The following is an 8,522-nucleotide window of genomic DNA, read 5'->3' on the forward strand; positions in this document are numbered from 1 at the left end:
TCAGCATCCTATAGTCCCCTAAGCACCTCCAGGAGTAACTACCACTACCAAGTATGACCCCACAACAAACAAAAACATACAAAAGGAGGAATATTTTCATCTGACATAGAATTTAAAAGGGGGGGGGAACTCATAACTTATGCTAAAATAACAAGCACAAAGTAACATGAACAGATTTGATAATACAAAGGTATCCTTGCTTAAAAAAAATAACACAGGGGCCGGGCGGTGGCGCTAAAGGTAAGGTGCCTGCCTTGCCTGCGCTAGCCTTGGGCGGACCGCGGTTCGATCCCCCGGTGTCCCATATGGTCCCCCAAGCCAGGAGCAACTTCTGAGCACATAGCCAGGAGTAACCCCTGAGCGTTACCAGGTGTGGCCCAAAAACCAAAAAAAAAAAAAAAAAAAATAACACAGATATGTAGCCATTTGAAAAATAAAATGTGTTTTTCCCTAGTAGGTGGTGTTTATTCAAAACTCACCCAAATTTTCTTCTTGCTCTGCTAACTATAGTTATATTAGTCTCTTTCTATTTCAGAGACATATATTCTAATTCTAGGCATTGATAATTGGAGGTAATCATATTCCTTTTAGCAGTCTTTCTGTTATAGGTACATAACTAAATTTGGTTAATATTTATATAATCCTGAGACTGAATTATTATTTAATAGTTAGTAAGTAATAAAATAATACTTAATAAGTTATAAATACCTCACACCTATATTCATTTCAGTGCTATTTACAATAGCCAGAATCTGGAAACAACCAAGATGCCCTTCAACAGATGAATGGCTAAAGAAATTGGTACATATACACAATTCATCAGGAGAGATAAAGTCATGAAATTTTTCTATACATGTTTGAACATGGAAACTATTATGCCGAGTGAAATAAGTCAGAGGAAGACACAGAATAGTCTCACTCATCTATAGATTTTTAGAAAAATAAAAGACATTCTTGTAATGATGCCCAGAGACAATAGAGATGAGGACTGGAAGGACCAGCTCCCTATATGAAGCTCTCTAAAAGAGTGTTGGGTGCATTTAGAGAAATAACTACACTAACAACTATCATGACAATGGTAGTGAGTGAGAGATATAGAATGCCTGTCTTGAATACAGGCAGGGTGGGGAAGGAGGGAGATGGAGTTATTGGTGGTGGGAATGTTGTACTGGTGAATGCAGGGTTTTTTTTTTAATGACTAAAACCCAACTACAAACATGTTTGTAATCATGGTGCTTAAATAAAGATATAAAAAAGTTATAAATACTTATAATTTTATTTTACAGACATGGAAGCTAAAGCTTAATGTTAACTTGCTCTCATAAGTATCAGCAGTAAAAAGAGAAGGAGCTTGTTTCAGAGCCAGACCAATATTTCATAAAGCTGATTTTCCTCTACGTGACTTCTTGAAAGAGTCAGATTCCATTTTTCTTGTACTGGTTTATTTATTCCAAGGTCTTGGTGCACACAAGTACTTGGCATCTAAAAATGTGTGGACTGGGGCTAGAGAGATAGCATGGAGGTAGGGCATTTGCCTTGCATGCAGAAAGACTATGGTTCGAATCCCGGCATCCCATATGGTCCCCTGAACCTGCCAGGAGCGATTTCTGAGTGTAGAGCCAGGAGTAACCCCTGAGCGCTGCCAGGTGTGACTCAAAAATAAAAAAAAAAAATGTATGGACTAAATGATCACTCTGGACAAGAACTGGGTGCTGAAAGGAGATGAAGGGATGCATGATGCCCCTTTAGTAACAATATTGCAGACCTTGGTGTCTAAAGAAAAAAAAGGGGGGAAGACTGAGAAAGTGAGCGAGAAAGAGGGGCAGAGAGAAGAGGAGAGGAGAGGAATGGAGGGGAAGAGAAGGGAAGAGATGAAGGGAGGGGAGGGGAGGGGAGGTGGAGAGGGGAGGGGAAGGGGAGAAGAGAAGGGAAGAGGAGAGGGGGTGAGGAGAGGAGGGAAGAGAAGGGGAGGGGAGGAGAAGGGAGGGGTGAAGAGAGGAGGGACACAAAAAAAGAGAAGAGTCTGCCATAAAGGTGGGACTTCGGAGAAATGCAGGCGTTAAGGTATGAAGGAGAGTGGAGACATTGGTGGCAGGAAATGTGCACTGGTGAAGGAACCAGTATTGGATATTATATGACTGAAATTCAATCATGAACAGCTTTGTAACTGTATTTCATGGTGATTCCATTTAAAAAAGCAACAACTTACTTTAACAAAAGGAAAAAATGTATGGAAGGCACGCTGAGATTCTGAATATAATCAAAGAGCTAGAAATTAGGAATGCAATTTCAACAAAGATTTGAACTTTTCAAAGGAAATATCTCACTAGAAATTGAGTCTGGTTTCTTAGGGAGTTCCTTAAAATGCAGTTCAAGGTTCCTTATATATCTAAGTGCAAGTTAAGAAACATGGTTATGTTCCTTTTGCACCTAAGAGAGTACAGGAATCTCTGTGTGATGTAATTGGACTGGGAGCTGGTATTGTATTCAGACACAAAAAAAGGATTTGGGTTCTTTTGTATTTGTGTACTTTCTACCCATTTGTTTAGAGGCCTTAGAAATTCAAAGAATACAATAAGGGAATAATACAAAGTTTAGGCTACTGAAAAAGAAAATTGGAGGCACTTAATGCATAATATCAAATTTCTTTAAAACGATAAAAACAAACCACATTCTCCATGATTTCTTTCCAAATGATAGTGTTTATTCCTCGATGAGCTAATTCATGCTTAAGGATAAATAGGACCACCATTCTCCTCCCACCTTCCATTATGTGGCATAGGGGAGAAGACAATCAGAAAAATAGCTTTAAAGTTTCATGTGATACAATTTTCATATGACAACAAATTCAAAATAGTGAAATCTTAAGAATTAGGATAAGGGGCTGGAGAGATAGCATGGAGGTAAAGTGTTTGCCTTTCATGCAGAAGGTCATTGGTTTGAATCCCGGCGTCTCATATGGTCCTCCGTGCCTGCCAGGAGCAATTTCTGAGCCTGGAGCCAGGAATAACCTCTGAGCACTTCCGGGTGTGACCCAAAAACAAACAAACAAACAAACTACATCTTAGAAGGCTTCTTTTTTAAATCGGAAATTTATGATTTGGTTGGGTTGAAGCAGGGCTCAAATTTCCAAGTATTCTGTGAAGAATCCAGTCAAAAGTAGATGTATTGGTCCTGTTAACATCTTTCTAAAAAAAGAGAACAGTGCCTTAATTAGTGAAAAATAATCATAGAAAGCACATTTCTTGGGGCCAGAGAGATAGCGTAGGGGTAGGGCATTTGCTTTGCATGCACAAGGACGGTGGTTCCTGGAGTCCCATATGGTCCCCAGAGTCTGCCAGGAGTGGTTCTGAGTGTAGAGCCAGGAGTGACCCCTGAGCACTGCTGGGTGTGACCCAAAACCAAAAAAAAAAAAAAAAAGATTTACATCTCTTTGTTTTGTTTTTAGGTTTGGGAGCCACAACTGGCAATGCTCAGGGGTTACTCCTGGCTCTGGGCTCAGAAATTACTCCTGGCAGGCTCAGGGGACCATATAGGATGCCAGGAATTGAACCCAGGTCTGTCCTGGGTCAGCTGCTTGCAAGGCAAATGTCTTACTGCTGTGCTATTTCTCCTGCCCAAAAATCACATCTCTTTGGAGTTCAAATATGTACCATGTAGATGACCTTTTAAAAATTGTTATGTGGAAAATATCATATAAAGGATCAAATAATGTCTTTTTAATGCTAATCATTTTTGCCTTCATGTAATGTAATACAGTAGTAATTAAAATGCACCCAACAGACAGATTTTGGTAACCACTTTTCAAGTGATATTCAAGAAAAAATTTAGTTAACTAGTTTCTAGTTCAAGTTCACTTTACTGCATAAGAATAAATTTAGGTACATACGATAGTCTATATATAGACTTTCTCTCTATATACACACATATATGTATATGTATATACATATATGTATATAATGTCTATACATATACCCAATGGAATATTGTATATATATGTATATATACTACACATATAAATACATGTATATAGACACGTATATGTATATATGGAATACATATATACATATACATATATACTGAAGAGGATCTTCAGAATGTGACGCCAGGGGTTCCAACCAAGGTCTATCCTGGGTCAGCTGTGTGCAAGGCAAACGCCCTACTACTGCACCACTGCTCTGGCCCCTAAGAGTCACATTTTATCCTTAGTTTTGTATGACCCTTCAGAGCAACTCTGAATGTGGCCTGAACATGACTGGGAGGCTTCCACCAAAAAATGCAAAATTAAATAAACAGCTTATAGTGTGAAGACATGATCTCTGATTAGTTCTCTGAAATGTCTCTTGTACTATTTCGCAAAACCTCTTATTTCTTAGTTTTCAGTCATGGTAATTTTGCATTCCACTTTACAGCATACATTTTTGTTTTAATATAAAAATAATATATTGGGGGAAGGGTTTCCAAGGAAGGTTCAGCAGGCCTTTAGTCACTCTATCTAACACTTACCTGGCTAGGCAGTTCTGTGCTTCCAGTTCACACCTGGCATGCCTTCAAATAATAATTTTATTGACTTCCCTAGGAAAACTGAGACTTACAATGAGCCCATGTTTCCACGTAATTTCAACATATTGCTGCTTCAGAAACATATTGCAGCTTGAGAAACCTAGTTTTACACTAAGACAGAGCTTACTGTTCTCCAAGTAGTCATTATTTGACAAACTAGCCTCTTAATTTCTCCATAAAAATATAGAAGTATTGAATTAAAGTGGTGGTACAAGCAGTAGGGCGTTTGCCTTGCATGCGCTAACCTAGGACAGACCGTGGTTTGATCCTCCCACATCCTATATGGTCCACCAAGCCAGGAGCGATCCCAAAACCAAAGAAAAAATAGAATTGTCTACTTGGTAATAATTTAGTTATCATGATACCCAACCCTACTTTTATAAGAAGAGAACGACTTCTTAGTTCAACAAATATTTACTTATTTATTGAGTACCTATGTTGAGATGGACACTGAACCTGAGAGAAAGAATATTCATATTCTGGTCAAGAAAGAAATAATTGCAAACAGTCCTTTCTGTCTTCTCCTCTCATTCTAATTAACTCCTTGTCTGGAAGTGTCATAAAATCTCAGTTCTGACAATTTAGTTAGAAAACAAGAATTGAGGGCCCGGAGAGATAGCACAGCGGCGTTTGCCTTGCAAGCAGCCGATCCAGGACCAAAGGTGGTTGGTTCGAATCCCGCTGTCCCATATGGTCCCCCATGCCTGCCAGGAGCTATTTCTGAGCAGACAGCCAGGAGTAACCCCTGAGCACCGCCCCGCCGGGTGTGGCCAAAAACCAAAAAAAAAAAGAAAACAAGAATTGATTTGGCCAATTGAAATCCCTCAAAGCAACTCTAGATATGGGATGACCAAGAAAAGCAAAACTTTTTTAGTTATCCTACCTAAAACACGAACCAGTTGAATATTATAATTTGCTCAAGATCACTTGGCTAATTTATGCCAGACTATAACTAAAACATAAATCATGAATAACTGGGACTAGGAATTTGAGCTGTAGATCTTTCTTGAAAACTTCATTCTTTATGGGAAATAGCAAACAGTTACTCATGCAATAAGAATGTAACTGTAGTTGGAATACTACAGCAGATAAGGCTTGGGGAATGCAAATGTGGTCGATGGAAGTAGTGGTTTGGAGACAAAATTTACTGATGGAAAAGATACCCTAGAAATTTCTGGGGATACAACCGATCCCCACTGGATACTCAGCAATGGAGAGTCAGGCAGATGAGGACAATGGTCAGCAGTTGGAGAAGATCCTAAGATCCTGTCTGCCCTTCATGACCAACTATAATTTTCATTGCAATGTGAGCCATCATAGTGGGAAGACCTATTTCCTCTGAGAGCAAGCAAACTTGGAGGAAATGTGCCTTAGTGTTTTGACCAACCTGACATGGCAGTCTTGAACACAGGGTGAACATTCACACACCACATTTTCCAAAGATAAGGATTTTGTACCATTTATTTACTGAGACTGCATGACAACCAGACAGTGTCCTGGGAAAATGACTTAACCAAATAACTTTGTTAAAGCAATTGTTGCAAGTCAACCCCTGAAGAAATTGACTGATGGAGGGATGGAGGATGAGTTATTTGGTAATCCCAAATGCAGAGTTATCTAATATGTTTAAAACGTTGGAGGGTGACCCTGCTTTAGATAGCCCGAGAAATTTAACAAGCAATGAGTAAGGCAAGAGATGTTTTCTTGCTAAAGGAGCATCCTGATCTAAGGAGTAAGGCCCCAAAAGATTATCCAAAATTTGGATTCTGGATCAGGATCTTAATAACATTGGTCCTGCTTATGACAATCACAAACCAATCAATGCCATGTCTACAGGCAGAAATCTAAATGGGGGAATTACAACAGGAAGCAGTGGAAAAGAAAGAGAAGCAAAGCACACTGATCAGGATGGAGGAACCACAGGACCACAAAGAAGGCCCAGAATGGTTTTTAGCTTTTTGCCAAGCACTTTCCCCTTCATTGAACACCCATTTAACAAGGCTATACCCTAGGAACACAAAAACACAATACAAAAAATGCCTTCTGAATGCCTACATTCTTTGCAGCGCTATTTACAATAGCCAGAATCTGGAAACAAACCAGATGCCCAACAACAGATAAGTGGCTAAAGAAACTATGGTACATATACACAATGGAATACTATGCAGCTACCAGGAGAAATGAAGTCATGAAATTTTCCTATACCTGGATAGACATGGAGAATATTATACTGAATGAAATAAGTCAGAGGAAGAGAGATAGACACAGAATAGTCTCACTCATCTGTGGAATTTAAGACAAATAAAAGACAGTATGGTAATAACACCCAGAGACAATAGAGATGAGGGCTGGAAGGACCAGCCCATGATATGAAGCTTACCACAAAGAGTGGTGAGTGCAATTAGAGAAATAATTAACTAACAACTATCATGACAATGGTAGTGAGTGAGAAAAATAGAATGCCTGTCTCGAATATAGGGGCATTGGTGGCGGGAAGGTTGCACTGGTAAAAGGGGTGTTCTTTTTTTATAATTGAAACCCAACAACAAACATGTTTGTAATCATGGTGCTTAAATAAAGATTATTGAAAAAAAAAACAACTAGAATGGCTATTGGTATATTCTAGTTGAGAAGCTTGAAAACCTATTTTTTTTTTGTTTGTTTTGTTTCTGTTTGGTTTTGGGGTCACACCCGGCAGCGCTCAGAGGTTACTTCTGGCTTTACGCTCAGAAATCGGCCCTGGCAGGCTCGGGGGACTATATGTGATGCTGGGATTCGAACCACCATCCTTCTGCATGCAAGGCAAATGCCCTACCTCCATGCTATCTCTCCAGCACCTTGAAAACCTATTTCTGTTCATCTCTACAGAGCCTGCTTATATGAATGGGTTTTGTTAGCCCTGTATGATGGAGCTTCCCTTAAATAATTCTGATGACAGGATAATGTGGCTGGAGAGAAGGACTACTTGATGGCTTGGGTTTTTCCTAGCATATGAAAAGGCATCTGATATTTTGAAATCACTGTGGATGAGATGCCACCAGATGGCTGCCTAACTTGGTTGGTCCCAGCAGTTAAGTAATCTTCAGGCTCCTTTAGGTTCTTTAGGTGATAAATTTAGCTATTCTTGGTGGAGCCAAAAAGAGACCAAGTTTCATCAGACAAACACTGTTGGAAAACACTACTCATTTGACTATAAGTCGGGAGATGTCCTGGGATTTGTTTGTTTGTTGGTTTGATTTTTGTTTTGGGCCATACCTGGTGACGCTCAGGGGTTACTGTTGGCTCTGCACTCAGAAATTGCTCCTGGCTTAGGGGACCTTATGGGATGCATGGGGGGGGGGTGGTCAAATCTTAGTCTGTTCTAAATCAGTGAGTGCAAGGTAAATGCCCTACCACCTGTGCCACTGCTCTGGCCCCTGTCCTGGGACTTTTTATGTCAATCTTCCTGAAGACACAGAGACTGCCAAGTCACTGCCTTATACTTACAAAGGTAAAGCTTTGATAAAGTGCAAGAGGAAGGAAAAGACTTTGTGGATAAAGCAGAAAAGTGAGATAATATTTTATAAAATATGGTATCAGCCAAGATGTGATTTACAAAGATATCTAGATATCTTTAAGGGTGTGTACTTTGCCGCCATCTCACTGTACAAGAGTTGTACAGTTTCCATTAACTTTTTTTTAACTATTGATCGATTGGATTGGTTTTGGGACCACACCTGGCTGTGCTCAGGGCTTACTCCTGGCTCTGCGCTCAGAAATTGCTCCTGGCAGGCTTGGGAGACTATATGGGATGCTGGGAATTGAATCGAGTCCCTCCCGGGCCAGCCACATGTAAGGCAAACGCCCTACCACTGTGCTATCTCTCTGGCCCCTTCATTAATTTTGTACCATGCTTCTAGTTTCCTCCAAAGGATCTCACTTACCGCTACCCTATGGCTGCCATGGGCTGGGGTGCTGTC

General features: G+C 40.0%; 1 pseudogene; it reads left to right on the forward strand.

Annotated features, from left to right (window-relative positions):
* The first annotated feature begins 5,773 nt into the window (after positions 1–5,773).
* LOC126020858 (set1/Ash2 histone methyltransferase complex subunit ASH2-like) lies at positions 5,774–8,114 on the forward strand (annotated as a pseudogene).
* The last annotated feature ends 408 nt before the right edge of the window (positions 8,115–8,522 follow it).

The sequence above is a fragment of the Suncus etruscus genome, chromosome 10 (assembly GCF_024139225.1).
Source record: "Suncus etruscus isolate mSunEtr1 chromosome 10, mSunEtr1.pri.cur, whole genome shotgun sequence".
Taxonomy (NCBI): Eukaryota; Metazoa; Chordata; class Mammalia; order Eulipotyphla; family Soricidae; genus Suncus; species Suncus etruscus.